This window comes from Gorilla gorilla, chromosome X (assembly GCF_029281585.2).
Source record: "Gorilla gorilla gorilla isolate KB3781 chromosome X, NHGRI_mGorGor1-v2.1_pri, whole genome shotgun sequence".
NCBI lineage: Eukaryota > Metazoa > Chordata > Mammalia > Primates > Hominidae > Gorilla > Gorilla gorilla.
In genome coordinates, this window is record NC_073247.2 from 139,060,463 (window position 1) to 139,078,126 (window position 17,664).

The 17,664-nt window shown below is 34.6% G+C and overlaps 1 pseudogene; it reads left to right on the forward strand.

The window, feature by feature from the left end:
- The first annotated feature begins 936 nt into the window (after positions 1-936).
- LOC101138862 (calcium-independent phospholipase A2-gamma-like) lies at positions 937-17,222 on the forward strand (annotated as a pseudogene).
- The last annotated feature ends 442 nt before the right edge of the window (positions 17,223-17,664 follow it).

Below are 17,664 nucleotides of genomic sequence, written 5' to 3' on the forward strand. Positions count from 1 at the left end.
TTGTAAAAATTCTTAGACCCTTAAGGTAAAGAAAAAGAAAAATAATTTCCACAAACAGAAGGCCAAAACAAGCAGGAGTGGCTATTTTTATACCAGATAAAACAGACTGTAAACCAACGACAGTGAAAAAAGACAAAGAATGCCATTATATTATGATAAAGGAATAAATTCAACAAAAAAAATAACAATCTTAAATATATACTCACCTAACACTGGAGCTCTCAGATTAATTAAACAAGTACTATTAGACCTACAAAAAGAGAAAAATAGTAATACAATTATAGGTTGAAATCTTTCTAGTGATACAGCATTAGACAAATCACTAAGGCAGGAAGTCAACAAAGAAAACTGGACTTAAACTGGACACTAGAATAAATGAACTTAACAGACATTTGCAGAACATTCTACCAAAAACTGCAGAATATACATTTTTATTCATCAGCACGTGGAACCTTTTCCAAGATAGACCATAGGATGAACCACAAGATAGTCTTAACACATTTAAAAATATTTAACTAAAATTAAGTATCTTATGATATGACAGTGGAATAAAACTAGAAATTAATTTCAAGAGTAACCACCAAAACTATGCAAATTAATCAGCTCTTGAGTGATCTTTAGGTAAATGAAGAAATCAAGATGGAAATTATTATTTTGCAAACGAATAACAAGACTGACATATCTTCAAAATCTCTGGATAGAGCAAAAGCAGTACTAACAGGAACATTTATAACACGAAATGCCTAAATCAAAATGACAGAAATATCTCAACTGGACAACCTAACATTACCCCTCAAGGAATTAGAAAAATTAAAATAAAAATAAACCCAATGGAAGCAGAATAAAATAAATAACAAAGATCAGAGCAGAACTAAAAAATGAAACAAATAAATAATACAAGGGATCAATGAAATAAAGAATTGATTCATTGAAACGATGAATCAAATTGATGGACAACTAGCTAAATCACCCAAGAAAAGAACAGAGAAGATTCAAGTGAGCTCAAACAGAAATGACAATGTAGACATTAGAACTGATACCAAAGAAGTAAAAAGATTGTCCGAAACAACTATAAACATCTTTATGAACACAAACTAGAAAATACAGAAGGAATGATTACATTCTTGGCAACATACAGCCACCTAAGCTTAAATCAGAAAGAAATAAAAATCCTGAACATAGAAATAAAAATTAGTGAAATTCATTCAGTAATAAAGTTTCCAACAAGAAAAAGCCCAGGACCACACACAGATTATCAACCAAATTCTATTAGACATTTAAAGAAGAACTGGGGCCAATCCTACTGAAACTATTCTAAAAGATCAAGAAAGGGATAATTCTCGCTAACTGATTCTATGAAGCCAATATCACCCTAATACCAAAACCAGGAAAAAAAAAACACAACCAAAAAGAAAGTACAAACCAATATCTCTGATGAACATAGATGCAAAAATCCTCAACAAAATACTTGCAGACAGAATCCAACAGCATATCAAAAAGATAATTTATCACAACCAAGTGGATTTCCTCCCAAGGATAAAGTGATGGTTCAATACACACAAGTTAATAAATGTAATTTATCACATAATCAGAATTAAAAACAAAAACTGTATTACCAGCTCAATAGATACAGAAAAAGCATTAGATATAATTCAGTGTGTTTTCATGATAAAAACCTGCAACAACTAGGCATAGAGGAAACAAATCTCAAAATAATAAAAGCCATATATGAGAAACTCAAAGCCAATGTCATACTGAATGGGGAAAAGATGAAAGCATTCCCCCTAAGAACTGAACATGATAAGAATGTCTACTTTCACCAATTCTATTCAACATACTACTGGAAGTCCTAGCTACAGCAATCAGGCAAAAAAAAAAAAAAAAACGAAATAAAGGGTAACCAGATTGAAAAAGAGAAAAAGAAGTCAAACTACCTATGTTTTCCAATAATATGATCCCATATCTTGAAAACCCAAAAGATTCCCCAAAGGGACTCCTAGATTTGATAAATGAATTCAGTAAAGTTTCAGGTTACAAAGTCAATGAACAGGAATCACTAGCACTACTATACAACAATGTCCAAGCTGCAAATTAAATAAAGAGCTCAATCCCATTTAAAACAGTAGCAAAATATATAAAATACTTACAAATATACTTAAAAGATATCTACAAGAATAACTACAAAATATTGATTAAATAAATAATAAATGACACAAGTGAAAAAATACACTCCGCTCACGGATTAGAAGAATCAATAATATAAAAAAGACCATGTTGCCCAAAGCAATAGCAACCTACACAATAAATGCGATTCCTATACAAATACCAATGCCAGTTTTCACAAACTTAGGAAAAACTATTCTGAAATTTGTAAGGAACCAAAAAAAGAGCCCAAAGAGCCAAAACAACCCTAAGCAAAAAGAACAAATCTGGAGGCATTACGTTACATGACTTCAAATTATACTACAAGGCTATAATAACCAAAACAGTATGGTACTGGTATTAAAATAGACACATACATCAGTGGAACAGAATAGAGAACCCAGAAATAAAGCCAAATACTTACAACCAACTGATCTTGTAAAAGTCATCCAAAACATACACTTGAGACAGGACACCCTATTCAATAAATGGTGCTGGGAAAATTGTATAGGTATATACAGAAGAATGAAATTAGATCTGTATATCTTGTCATATAAAAATTTATCTCAAGATGGTTTAAAAGCTTAAATATAAGACCAGAAACCATAAGAATTCTAGAAGTAAATCTACAAAAACCTCTTCTGGATGCTGGCACTATCAAATAATTTGTGAATAAGTCCTCAAATAAAAATTCAACAAAAAATAAACAAATGGGACTTAATTAAACTGAAGTATTTCTGCATAGCTAAAGAACTAATCAACAGAATAGACAATCTATAGAATCAAAGAAAATATTCACAAACTATACATCCAACAAAGAACTAATATTTCTACAAGTAACACATCAGCAAGAACAAAATGAATAATAACATTAAAAAGTGGGCAAATGATATGGGTAGATATTTCTCAAAAGAAGCCATACAAAGGGCCAAACAAACATATGAAAAAAATGCTCAACATCAAGAATTATCAGGGAAATGCAAATAAAAACCATCAGGAGACATCACCTTACCCTAGTCAAAATGGTCATTATTAAAAGTAAAAAATATATATATCATAAATGTTGGTGCAGATGCAGTGTAAAGGGAATGCTTATACACTGCTGTAGGGAATGTAACTTAGTACCACCTCTACTAAAAAATATGGATTTTTCCAAAGGAACTAAAAGTGGATACATTATTTGATCCACAATCCTAGTACTGGGTATCTACTCAAAAGAAAATAAGTCATTATATATAAAAAAAAAAACCCTGCACTTCTATGTTTATCACAGCACAATTGATGATTGCAAAGCAATAGAATTAGCCTAAGTACCCATAAACCAATGAGTGGATTAAAAAATGTGGTTTGTGTATATATATATGCATATGTGTGTGTGTGTATCTATCACATTTATGTATATATATACACACATTACATATACATTTATTGTTATGTATATATACTCATACACACATCATGGAATATGTGTGTGTATACCACATTGATGTATATACACACATATACATTTATATTTATGTACATATTTATGTGTGTTTGTATATATTACACATACACACATTGTTAAATACTATTCAGCCATAAAAAAGAATGAATTCATGCCTTTTGAAGTGACTTGGATGGAACTGGAGGCTATTATCTATTATCCTAGGGGAAGTAACTAAGGAACAGAAAACTGAATAACACACATTCTCATTTATAAGTGAGAGGTAAGCTATGGGTAGGTAAAGGCATACAGAGTGGTATAATGGACATAGGAAACTCAGAAAAGGGGAAGTTAGGAGGGGTGTGAGGAATTAGAAAATCACCTTTTGGGCAAAATTTATACTATTTGGATAATTGGTATACTAACCGCTCAGTCTTTGCCACTATAAAATTTATCCATGTAACCAAAAACCACTTGTACGCCTACAGCTATTGAAATAAAAATGCCTAAGTTCACAGAGTGTGTTACTTGCAGAACTTAGATTCCAACTCTGATTGATTTAATTTCAAAGTTCTTCATTTTAACTAATATGGGGCAAGTGTTTGCAAGCTCATTTCTTTGCATGTCTTATAAACCTCCAAACATATTTTATTTTTTTCTCTTTTATTTTAGATTCAGGGGTACATGGCAGGTTTATTATATAGGTAAATTGTGTGTCACAGGGGTTTGGAATACAGATAATTTCATCATCCAGTTAATAAGCATAGTAAATTATAGGTAGTTTCTCAACCCTCTCACTCCTCCTGTTCTTCACCCTCAAGCAGGACCTCGTATGTGTTGTTTCCTTTTTTGTGTCCATGGGTACTCAATGTTTATCTCCAGTCATAATCCAGAATATGTGGTATTTGGTTTTCTGTTCCTGTGACAGTTTACTTAGGATTATGGCCTCCAGCTTCATCTATGTTGCTGCAAAAGATATGATCATGTTCTTGTTTATGGCTGCATAGTATTCCATGATGTTTATGTACCACATTTTCTTTATCCAGTCTACCGTTGACAGATATTTAGGTTGATTCCATTTATTTGCTATTGTAAATAGTGCTGCAATGAACATATACATGCAAGTGTTTTTATGATAGAAAGATTTATATTCCTTTGGGTATATACCAAATAATGAGGTTGCTAGGTTGAATGGTATTTCTTTTTTTTTCTTTTTTTTTTTTGAGACGGGGTCTGCCTCTGTCACCCAGGCTGAAATGTAGTGGTGTGATCTTGGCTCACTGCAACCTCCGCCTCCTGGGTTCAAGTGGTCCTCCCGCCTTGGTCTCCCAAGTAGCTTGGAATTACCAGTATGCACCACCATGCCCAGCTAATTTTTTGTATGTTTAGTAGAGACATGGTTTTACCATGTTGTCCAAGCTGGTCTCAAACTCCTGATCTCAAGTCTTCTGCCTGCCTCAGCCTCCTGAAGTGCTGGAATCACAGGCATGAGCCACTTCACCTGGCTTTAATGGTATTTCTGCTTTAATGGCTTTAATGGTCTTTGAGAAATCGCCACACTGCTTTCCACAATGGCTGAAGTAATTCATACTCCCACCAACATCGTATGTGTTCCCATTTCTCTGCAACCTCACCAGAATCTATTTTTTGCTTTTTAAATAATAGCCATTCTGACTGGCATGAGATGGAATATGATTGTGGTTTTGATTTGCTTTTCTCTAATGATTAGTAATGTTGAGCATGATTTTATATTCTTGTTGGCTGCTTTTTATATTCTTGTTGGCTGTGTGTATGTCTTCCATTGAAAAATCTCTGTTCATGTTCTTTGCAACACTTTTTAATGGGGTTCTTTGGTTTTTGCTTGTTCATTTGTCTAAGTTCCTTACAGATCCTGGGAATTAGACCTTTATGAAATGTATAGTTTGCAAATATTTCCTCCCATTTTATAGGTGGTTTGTTTATTGATAGTTTCTTTGTGCTGTGTAGAAGTTCTTTTGTTTAATTTCCATTTGTCAATTTTTGTTGTTGGCATCTTCTTCATAAAATCTTTGCAGGGCCTATGTCTAGAATTATGTTTCCTAGGTTTATTTCAAGGGTTTTATTTATTGTTTTATTTTTGAGATGAAGTCTCACTCAGTAACTCAGGCTGGAGTGCAGTGGTGCAATCTTGGCTCACTACAAGCTCCATCTCCTGGGTTCACACCATTCTCCTGCCTCAGCCTCCCAAGTAGCTGGGACTACAGGCACCCACCACCACGCCCAGCTACTTTTTGTATTTTTAGTAGAGGTGGGGTTTCACCGTGTTAGCCAGGATGGTCTCAATCTCCTGACCTCGTGATCCACCCGTCTCGGACTCCCAAAGTGCTGGGATTACAGGAGTGAGCCACCACGCTCAGCCTATTTCAAGAGTTTTAAATAGGGTAGGCTTTTACATTTTAATCTTTAATCCCTCTTGAGTTGATTTTTGTATATAAGAAAAGGATTCAACTTCAATCTTCTGCATATGCCTGTCATTTATCCCAGCACTATTTACTGAACAGAGAGTCCTTACCACATTGCTTGTTTTGTAAACTTTGTTGAACATCAGGTGGGTGTAGGTGTGTGGCTATATTTTGGCTTTCTATTCTGTTCCATTGGTCAGTGTGTCTGTTTTTGTCCCAGTACCATGCTGTTTTAGTTACTGAAGCCTTGTAGTATAGTTTGAAGTTGGGTAATGTGAGGCCTCCTGTTTCATTCCTTTTGTTTAAAATTGCCCTGGATATTCGAGCTCATTTTGGTTGGCTCACTGTAACTTCTACGTCCCAGGCTCAAGTAATTCTCATTCCTCAGCCTCCCAAGTAGCTGGGGTTATAACACACCCAGTTGTTCATTTATTTATATATATTTTTGTATTTTTAGTAGAGATGAGGTTTCGCCATGTTGGCCAGGCTGGTGTTGAACTCCTGGCTCCAACTGATCTGCCTGCCTTGGCATCCCAAAGTGCTGGGATTACAGGCATGAGCCACTGTGCCCCACCACATATGAATTTTAAAATAGTGTTTTTTAAAAAAAATCTGTGAAGAATGTTATTTATAGTTTGATTGGAATAGCATTGAATCTATAAATGGCTTTGGAGAATATGGCCATTTTGTCAATACTGATTCATTCTATACATGAGCCTGGAATATTTTTCCAGTTCTTTGTGTCATCTCTGAATTCTTTGAGCAATGTTTTGTAATTCTGATTGTACAGATCTTTCAGCTGCCTTGTTAGCTGTATTCCTATGTATTTTATTATTTTTGTGGCAGTTGTATATTGGATTGCATTCTTGATTTTGCTCTCAGCTTGGATGTTGTTAGTGTATAGAAATGCTACTAATTTTTGTTCATCAATCTTGTATCCTGAACTGTGTTAAGATTGTTTATCAGATACAGGAGCTTTTGGGCACGGACTATGAAGTTTTCTAGGTATAGAATCACATTGTCTACAAGCAGAGATAGTTTAACTTCCTCTCTTCCTATTTAGATGTATTTTATTTATTTTGCTTTTCTAATTGTTCTGGCTAGGACTTCCAGCACTATGTTTTATAAAAAAGGTGCAGGTGGGCATCCTTTACTTGTTCTGGTTCTCCTGGGGAAGGCATGCAGCTTATGCCCATTCAGTATGATGTTGGCTGTAAGTTTATCATAGATGGCTCTTATCATTTTTAAGTCTATTTCTCCATGCCTAGTTTGCTGAGGGTTAACATGAAGTGATACTGAATTTTATCAAAAGCCTTTTCTGAATTTATTGAGATGATTATATGGTTTTGTTTATAGTTCTATTTTTGTGGTGAATCACATTTATTAATTTGTGTATTCTAAATCAATCTTACATCCCAGGGATAAAGCCTACTTGATCTTGGTGGATTAACTTTCTGGTGTACTGCTGGATTTGGTTTGCTAATATTTTGTTGAGGATTTTGGCTTCTGGCATCTATGCTCATCAAGGTTATTGGCCTGATGTTTTCTTTTTTTGTTGTCTTCATGCCAGCTTTTGTTATCAGGATAACACTGGCTTCACAGAATAAGTTAGTCAGGGATCCCTCCTTGTTGATTTTTTGGATAGTTTGAGTAGCAGTGGTACCAGTGCTTCATTATAAATCTGAGGAAATTTGGCTGTGAATCCATCTGGTCCTGGCTTTTTTTCTTGTTGGCAGGCTTTTTATTACTGATTCAATTTTGGAACTCAATATTCATCTGCTCAGGGATTTAGTTCCTTTCTCCTTCACTCTTGGGAGATGGTTTGTTTCTGGGAATTCATCCATTTCTTCTGGGTTTTTTAATTTGTGCACATAGAGGTGTTCATAGCAGTCTCTGAGACTTTTTTGTGTTTCTATGGGGTCAATGATAATGTCTCCATTGTCATTTGTGATTGTGTTTCTTTGGATCTTCTTTATTTTTTATTCTTTATTAGTTCATATAGTAGTCTATGAATCTTATTCTTGCATTCAATAAACCAATTCCTCAATTCCTTGATGTTTTGTATACTTTTTTGTGTCTCTATTTTCTTCAGTTCAGCTCTCATTTTGGTAATTTCTTGTCGTCTGCTAGCTTTGGGATTGGTTTGCTCTCGTTTCTCTAGGTGGAATGCGAGGTTGTAAATTTGAGATCTTTCTAACTTTTTGATGTAGGTGTTTAGTGCTATAAACTTTACTCAACACTGTTTTAGCTACATCTTGGAGATTATGATATGTTTTATCTTTGTTCTCATTGTTTTCAAATACTTTATTGATTTCTACCTTAATTTCATTGTTTACCCAAAAGTCATGCAGGAGCAGGTTGTTTAATTTCCATGTCATTCTATGGGTTTGAGTAATTTTTTGGTGTTTATTTCTATTTTTATAGTGCTGTGATCCAAGAGTGTGTTCAAACATATTTTAAATAATCAACATCTAATTATTAGTTAAGCGTAACTATTGAAGAACAAATGATGTTACTCTGATTTGAAAACTAATCACAAGGTTTCTTTGCATACACTTTACTGCAGAGAAACTAGTGGAGATGTACAAAATGACGTGCAAATGTAAGCATGAATTTTTTTTTCAGTCAAAGGAGTACTGGAATGTGAACTCAAAAAAAGAGATGCATGCGCTATTTTTTGGTGCATTCAAATATTTTATTGTAAATGAGTTCTGCAGATGATATAATTCACATAGCTAGTATTATCTTAAGTTCAATAGGGTGTTGAAGGGTCAAACTCACCTAATTGTTAATGTTAATTTTTTATAGGGAGTCACTATTTCTACACATTTGGGGAAAATAAAGTTCTATTGAAAAATTAGGATTAATTTAGATGTTGGCTTTAAAATATACCACTTGTGATAGTATTGCATAGATTTTTAAATTTGGTTGACATGTTTTAAGTTTTCCCTTTCCCACAAAGTAAACTTTGGTTTGAATAGAGGTGCTCAATATAAAAACACTGCTTTTTAAATTATTCAACACTTGTTATAATTATCTATGTTAACTTCAATGTGTAGACAATGCAATATTCTTACATTTTCATTGCAAATTGAAGCTTTTGCAATAATGCCTATTAATTAATCTAAATTGGCCACCTTGAAATAATTTCAAGTTTCAGTGTGATAATTTTTTATATGTGAAAATAAAACTTGGTGTCTTTTTTACAGCTAATTATTATAAAGGCAATTTTAGCAATTTTCTTCACAAAGGAATGTAGAATCAGTTAAACTTTGGGGTGCTAATTAAATTAACAAATTTGCAATGCCACAAGGAAGCACAGATAAAGTTACAAACGACACTGATTATTTCCAAACTTCAATTTCTGCCTGTTGTCATTATTATGCATAGGTCTCTAGGCTCTCTTAAGGTAATGCATGACTTATTTAAAAGTAAATTTCCAGTGATGTCAGTAAAAATGGGAGAGTATAAAACTACCAAAGCCCATTGTTCCACAAAAGCAGATATTTATATGGCATAAATTGACACAATCACATTTAGAAGAGCTCTGGGAACTAATCAGAAATTCACAGCAACAAAGTAAATATTTTTAAAAATCTGTATCTCATTAAGAAATTTTGTAAGTGTTTTACCGACCCTAAACCCACCCCATACTTCTCAGGTTGACAGTGGCCTTAAAGAATATTGCCCACATCTGGTTATAAATTCCTAGTGATGGAGAGAGACAATAAATCATATACTCCAAGAATTATAGTTTTTTAATGTTTTTTTTAATTTATTTTTTACCTATTTGGTGACACCCTGAAGTATCAGCTCAAAGGGCTTCCCTTTTTTTTTCTTTTTGACAGAGTTTTGCTCTTGTTGCCCAGGCTAGAGTGCAATAGCACGATTTCGGTTCACTGCAACGTCTGCCTCCCGGGTTCAAGCGATCTCCTGTCTCAGCCTCCAGAGTAGCTGGGATTACAGGCGTGTGCCACCATGGCCGGCTAATATTTTGTATTTTTTGTAGAGACAGGGTTTCCCATGTTAGTCAGGCTGGTCTTGAACTCCTGATCTCAAGTGATCCAACCGCCTTGGCCTTCCAAAGTGCTGGGATTTCAGGCATGAGCCACCACGCCCGGCCAGGGCTTCCCTTTATTTCACCTAGCTCAGTACTCTAGCAGGGCTGAAGTGGTTACCCTTGGGGAATATTGTGGAAAACATTTAAAAGTAGGTGCATTATTTGTTGCCACATGCGGCAATGGATAGTAGTGGGGTAAATGATAGACAGACTAAAATGATTGAGAATAAAAGCTGGTTACTGAGACATATTGGGAGTAAAGGCTTTAAAAAGCTGCCACATATTTCTGGGAATCTAAGATGTCATGTGCGTGCCCAGGACTGGCATGTATTCAGAAGTTACGTGAGAAGTCCCTAAACTTTTGCCTTTGGCTGACCTTTGGGAGACTCACAGGCAAAAAAAATGAAGGCAAAGTTAGCTTTGGGAGACTCACAGGCAAGAAATGAAGGAAAAGTAGAGTTTTAAACTGCCAGGCCAAGTGTTGAAGGCATAAACCAACACAAATGCAGAGTCAATCTGCACAACTGGGAGGTTTTTGTTATCGTTTTTTCAGACATTTAAGGAAATATCTGTTGAGTCACTAGCTCATTGCTAAGCTAATGTTAAACAGGTTTTTGTGGTCACGCACAACAAAGAATATGTACTTTACAAAATTAGTTCAGACAAGTCAATAAAGAAAAAACAATTGCAATAAGCAATAACAACAAACTTTGGAGCTAGAACAATCTAATTTCCAGAGTTGCCATATTATAATGTACCAAATGTCCAGTTTACCAGAAAAAAATATAAACCAGGCAAAAAATAGAAAATATTGCTCTTACACAGCAAAAAACAAAACAAAACAAAACAAAACATAAAAACTACTAAAATCTGTGCCTGCAAAAGCCCTGACACTGGATTTCTAAACACAATTTTAAATCAACCATTTAGAATATGATCAATGAATAAACAGAAACTATATACAAAGAAATAAAGGAATGTATGAGAATCTCTAACCAAATTGAGAACATTAGTAAGGAGATAGATATAACCAAAATGAACCAAATAAAAAATTCTGAGTTAAAAAGTGCAATAATTGAAATGAAATAATTACTAGAGTAGTTCAACAGCAGATTTTTTTGTTTTGTTTTGTTTTTTGTTTTGTTTTTTTTTTTTGAGATGGAGTCTCTCTCTGTTGCCCAGACTGGAGGGCAGTGGCGCGATCTTGGCTCACTGCAAGCTCCGTCTCCCGGGTTCACGCCATTCTCCTGCCTCAGTCTTCCCAGCAGCTGGGACTACAGGCGCCCACCACCACACCCGGCTAATTTTTTTTCTATTTTTAGTACAGACGGGGTTTCATCGTGTTAGCCAGGATGGTCTCGATCTCCTGACCTCGTGATCCGCCCGCCTCGGCCTCCCAAAGTGCTGGGATTACAGGCTTGAGCCACCGTGCCCGGCCTCAACAGCAGTTTTAAGCACGCCAAATAAAGGATGAAGGATCTTGAAAACAATTAATTGAGATTATTTAGGCTGAGAAACAAAGATTTTTTAAAAAATTTAAAATACACAGGATACAACAAATTTATGAATGTATGCATGATGTAGTTCCAGAATTAATACAGAGATAGAAAAGACATAAATATAATTTGAAAAAACAGCTCTCAAAATAGTCCCAAATTAGGTTATAGACATAATTCTAAATATCAAGAAACTCAATAAACCCTAAGTAGAATATTCTCAAAGACATATACTTTGAGAAACATATAAAACTCTCAAAAAACAAAAACAAAAAGATAATTTTTAAAGCAGCAAGACAGAAGCAGCTTGCCACTTACAAGAGAATCTCAATAAAATTAATAGCTGATTTCTCATCAGAAACCATGGAGCTCAGAAGACAGTGGCAACATATGTTAAGTGTTCAAAGAAAAAAATCTGTCAATCAACAATTTTATATTTGTTAAAATTATCCTTCAAAAATTAAAGAGAATTTAAATCACTTTTACATAAACTAAATCTGAGAGAATGTTATGGACTGAATGTTTGTGTCCTCCCTAAATTAAATTATATGTAAATTCTCATTGTGCCTATATTTGAAGGTAGGTTAACTAAAGAGGTAATTAAAATTAAATGAGGTCGTAAAAGCAGAGCCCTGATCTTATAGGATAAATGGGTTTGTGAGAAGAGACACCAGAGAGCAGTTTCTCTCTCTCTCTCTGTCTCTCCCTCTCTTTCCCCCATCTCCGCAAGTGCACAAAATAAACTTCATGTGATAGTAAAGTGGTCATCTGCAAGCAAAGCAGAGAGCCCTTGCCAGAAACAAATTCCTGTGCAAAAATTGATATTGTATTTTTCAGCCTCTGGTGTTGTGGAAAAAAAAATGAATTTCTATTGTTGTACCTAGCCTATGTTAGTCTGTTACAGTAGCCTAGGCAGGCTAGTGTAATTTATCACTCATAAACCTTTCATACAGGAAAAATAATGGGATTTCTTTATCTTGATGACCACAAAATATATAAATATGTAAGTTGTGACAAGAACAGTAGAGAAGCAGAGCTATATAGGAACATGGATTTTGTATACTATTAAAGCTAAGTTTGTAGTAATTAAAACTACATTGTTAGCAGGTTAAGATATACATAGCAATCCTCAAAGAAAGCCCCTGGAAAAATTATGCAAAAAATATGCAGAATAAAAGTTAAGAAAGAAATCTAACAGGTGCATGCATACACAAATGAATAAAACATAAAAAAAAGTAATGAAGAAAATAAGAAACAAAAATGACATGATATATAGATAAATAATAGCAAACTTGGATATCAATTTTTTTTATAATTTTTAAAAAAGTAAATGAATTAAACTCCTCAATTAGAAGGCACATATTTGCATAAAGGATAAAAAGAATTAATCAACTATCAAGAGGTCAGTAAGAGACACACTTAAGAACCCAAACCATAAATCGATTACATGTAAAAGAATGGAAAAATATATTCCATACAAACTTAAGCCAATGAGAGCTGAAGTGGCTACACTAATAGCAAATATAAAAAACTTTAAAGCAAAAATTCTTACAAGACAATAAATACATTACATAATGATAAAGATTTCCATTAATCACAAAGTATTTTAATTATAAATATATACACAACAACAGAGTCAAAATATATGAAGTATAATCATTAGATTGAGAGGAAAAGTACATTGTTCTAAAATAATAGCAGAATATTTCAAAATCTACATTTAATAATGGAAAAAATATAGAAAATGTAAACAAGGAAATAGAAGACTTGAAAAAAACTATAAACATATCAGACCTAAAAGATACACAGAGAACAACCTAGCCCATATTACAAAGTAGGTTTTATTCCCAAATGCGCAAAAAATTCTCATGGATAGACAATATTTTTATATGTGATAAAACATGTCTCAATAGATTTTACGTAACTGAAATCTTAAAAAGAACTTTACCTTACCCCCAAAAAAGAATGAAATTGAAAATCAGTAACTGAAGGAAATCTGGAAAGTTCACAAATTAAAGAAAAAACCTCTCTTAAAAGATTATTTTAAAAAATTACAAGAAAATTAGCAAAGTAATTTAGATAAATAAAAAAAGTATGAGATGAAGTAAAAACAGTACTTAAAGTAAAATATACAGCCATAAATGCTATGTTAAAAAAAGAGAAGAATATCAAATCAATACCTTTACTATACACCACCTTAAGTAACTAGAAAAGGAAGAGAAAACAAATTGAAAAACAGCCACAAGGAATAAAATAATAAAGACTATAATAGGATGAATGAAATAGAGAATATAAAAGCAATAGACGGGATCAACAAACCCAAAAGTTGTTTTTTAAAAAGATTAATAATCAAGTTATTAAAATGTATGTAGACTGACCATGATTAAAAGAGAGAAGATTTATATTAATAACTTCAGAGGAGAGGAGCACAGCAAGAACATAGAGGACTCTCCAAAAATTCTCACCTGCAGAAACATCAGTTTGAACAACTACCCGTTACTGAAAACTTTTCACAAGAGCTAAGGAAACAGGGTGACTCTTTTTTTTTTTTTTTTCTTGAGACGGAGTCTCGCTCTGTCGCCCAGGCTGTAGTGCAGTGGCGCGATCTCGCCTCACTCTGCAAGCTCCGCCTCCCGGGTTCACACCATTCTCCTGCCTCAGCCTCCCCAGCAGCTGGGACTACAGGCACACGCCACCATGCCTGGCTAATTTTTTGTATTTTTAGTAGAGACAGGGTTTCACCGTGTTAGCTAGGATGGTCTCTATCTCCTGACCTTGTGATCCGCCCACCTCGGCCTCCCAAAGTGCTGGGATTGCAGCCGTGAGCCACCGTGCCCAGCCGGAACAGGGTGACTCTTTACAGTATCCAGATGCAGTACAGAAATATAAAAAGATGCACTGAGGGGGAGGATAAAAAGGGCAGTTTGACATTACTCACATCACCCCTCCCCCAACCTTAAGGAGCACAGTGTTGAGAGAGATACCTTCCACTTGGGGTAAGGAAAAAGAAGCCAGCACTAGACATTGCCTTAGCCTGTAACACTAGGTTAACCACAGTAAAACCTAGCACCAAGTAAGTCACCATCAACCCAGACTCCAGGCTGGTATCTATAGTACTGAGTCACGAATATTCTCCAGTGCCAGGCCATACCCCACAGCCCCAGAGTTCAGGCATGCACACCAGAATTGATCTCTGGTTTGCACCACCACCAGACAGACTTTAGCAACCTCAGGCTCCCTCAGCCCTCAGTGGCAGGGTGACCACAGAGGTCCTGGGTTCCAGAACTGCCCCACTGCCAGGGAGGATTAAGTGGCCCTAGGCTTTAGGCCTACTCAAGCAAGCAACTGCATTTCCTGTTGTCGCCTAAGCATTACTGCAGGATTAGCCACATTCGTCTACAAAGAGATTTTCATACAAACGAAGTAATATGTAAATAGACAAAAATGAAACACATACTGGCAGAAAGCACTGTTACTCTCCAGGCAACCATTGTTTACATATTAGAATTGTGAAACCTAGCACTCCCACTCCCAAAGGACTTACTAAAATGAGCATTTGTATGTCCCATATTAAAAGTACTTCTAAACTATTTCAAAGGCTGTTTTTGGCAATCAGAATGAAATTATTTCACGTTTAGCTCAAATCAAGAGAAATTCTCACCAATTGATACTTTTAAGAAAAGTATCAAATAATGACTGGTTAAAACAAACCAAAAAGAAAAGTGAAACAAGGCATAAAATCTCTGAAAAAAATCTGACAAATAAATAAAAAAGTATCCTTTTCCAAAAGAGAAATGCCAGATTAGACGTAAAAAGAAGATATAAGTAGTCTTCTTTATTATATGACTATTATAGCCACAAAACTTAAAAAGCCATTCTACTTTTCATCAAATTATGTTAACTCTTATTTCAAATGTGAGGAAAATGTGTCTCAAAAAAAAAAGGGGGGGGAAAAAAACAATTCCAGGACATATCAGAACTTGAAGGTAAGCAGGTTGAAGAAGTGAAATTAAGTTCTCCAGATCTTGGCATGCTGACTGATAAGTCAGGCTCAGAATCTTCTTTAGATACTGTGGAAAATCCTTCAAATCCTATTGCAATACTTGAAGTTCTTCTAGTTTCAACTAAAGTATTACTAACTTTCCTTTTCATCCCAGTGAAACTGTATAATCTTTTGTAGGTGGAATATTGGTGGACTTGTCCCCAAGTTAAATTATGATTTAAAGAGACACTTAGAAAAAGAGGAAAAGTCTACTAAAACTGAGCAGGCTATCAGCAAAGACAAAAATGCAGAGAAGAACAACCGTTTATCTCTTCAGGGAGAAATTATTATTGCAATTATATTGATAACAGAACCTGGGTGTTAGTTCAGGTATTAAGAAAAACAACTGACCTGAAGTTCTGTATTACTGGGGTTGAAGAACTGAATTTTCATCATCTAGAATATATTGAAGGAAATGAGTGTCTGTTAAAGAAAGAATTATTCCATATTTATTCTGGCTGAGATAAATTAAAGGTGAAACACTTTCGGCTGCACTTAGATAATTTTTGGCTTTAATTGCCTACGTGCATCCAGTGAAAGGGGGAGGAATCCCAATTTTCATAATTGATGATGGAGGAACAAGTTATGTGGTTGCTCTGCAGATACTATGCAAATTAGTTGAACTAACTCAGAAACCAGTTGATCAGCCCTTTGATTACATTTGTGGTGTAAGCACAGGTGCCATATTAGCTTTCATGTTGGGATTTTTTCATATGTCCTTGGATGAATGCGAGAAACTATAAAACATTAGGTTCAGACGTATTTTCACAAAATTTCATTGTTGGAAAAGTTAAAATGAGTTGGAGCCATGCATTTTATAGAAGTCAAAGGTGGGAAAAAATTCTGAAAAATAGAATGGGATTTACGCTATTGATGGCAACAGCAAGAAACCCCACATGCCTTAAGGTAACTGCCATAAGTACCATAGTAAACAGAGGGATAACACCAAAATAATTTGATGTTTTAGAAACTATGTTGCTTTAGAAACTATAATTTGTTGTTTCTAAACATAGAAAATATGACCATTTTGCTGGAATCAACTGTCATTTCAGAGGTTGTCAGTATAAAATGTGGCAGGCCATTAGAGCCTCATCTGCTGCTCCAGGCTACTTTGCAGAATACACATTGGGAAATGATCTTCATCAAGGCGGAGGTTTGCTTCTGAATAACTATTTGGCATTAGCAATGCATGAGTATAAATGTCATTGGCCGGATATCCCATTAGAGTGCACAGTATGCCTGGGCACTGGACATTCGGAGTGTGACATGAAAAACACTGTGATACACACAAGCTTGAAAACCAAACTTTCTAATGTTATCAACAGTGCTACAGATATAGAAGCAGTCTGTATAATGCTTGATGTTCTGTTACCTCCTGACACCTATTTTATATTCAATCCTGAAATGTGTGAAAACAACCCTAGATGAAAGTCAAAATGAAAAGCTGGATCAGCTGAAGTTAGAAGGGTTGAAATACATAGAAAAAAATGAAAAAATTTAAAAAGTTGCAAAAATATTAAGTCGAGAAAATATAACTCTGCACAGAATTAATGATGAGATATAATTGAAAACAAACATGTATGAAGGCCTGCTATTCTTTTTAAAGTTGCAATGAGTATATGCTTATGTTCTGATAAATGAAGCCCTGCTCAGAAGATTCACCAAAGTCAATAGGAAATGTGGGGTTCAACATCAGTTACATTTGAAATAATTATGAATTCTAGAGAATCCTGAAGAAGACTGTGCTTCCACCAGTTTGCACAGCATAGATAATATGCTTGGTTACATAATTCATATGAGAATTAGGTTTTTAAGATGCTAATAATTAAGTAAGTTTTAGGAGTCTCATTGTGATCATGGTATCATGGTATTAGTAGATGTTGGTGTTATTTTGTTTGATTTTGGGAAATGTATTAATATATGTGTCAAACAAGGAACTGAAAACTATTACACTTTGTATTTTTGCTTTTGTCATCACAATCATGTTGAATTTATGTAATCATTGATTTTATTTCATGTGGAATAGCTAATTGCTTCTTAAAATTATGTTATTTAAT